This window comes from Parus major, chromosome 12 (assembly GCF_001522545.3).
Source record: "Parus major isolate Abel chromosome 12, Parus_major1.1, whole genome shotgun sequence".
NCBI classification, from domain to species: Eukaryota; Metazoa; Chordata; class Aves; order Passeriformes; family Paridae; genus Parus; species Parus major.
This window is the reverse complement of record NC_031781.1, coordinates 4,180,020-4,180,412: the sequence shown is the minus strand read 5'-3', so window position 1 is coordinate 4,180,412 and position 393 is coordinate 4,180,020.

Genomic DNA, 393 nt, shown 5'->3' with positions numbered 1-393 from the left:
CCCTCCTCTCCCCGCCGGACCCTGGGGGCTGTGCTGTGCGTGTGGGGGGGCGGCCGTTCCCCTCCCCCGGGACCGGCGGTGGTCGCGGCGCTGCCCCTCAGGTGGAGCCGGGGCCGGGATGGGGGCGGCGCTGCCCGCGGGGCTGTGGGGGCTGCCCGGCCGTGCTTCCCCTGCCCTGCCCGCACCGCTGGATGCGCTCTGCGTGTGCTTCGCTTCGCGTTATTTCCCCGAGCGCCGCCGCGGCGAAGCGACAGACAAGCGGGAGTTCGGGGGCCCGCGCTGGGGTCGGGATCGCACAAATAATCAGAAAACGAGTCGCTGAGCCCTTAATCTACTTAAGCGCGCGGTTCCCTTTTCCCTGCGTTTCCCTCGGCGGAGCGAGGCGATGTGTGG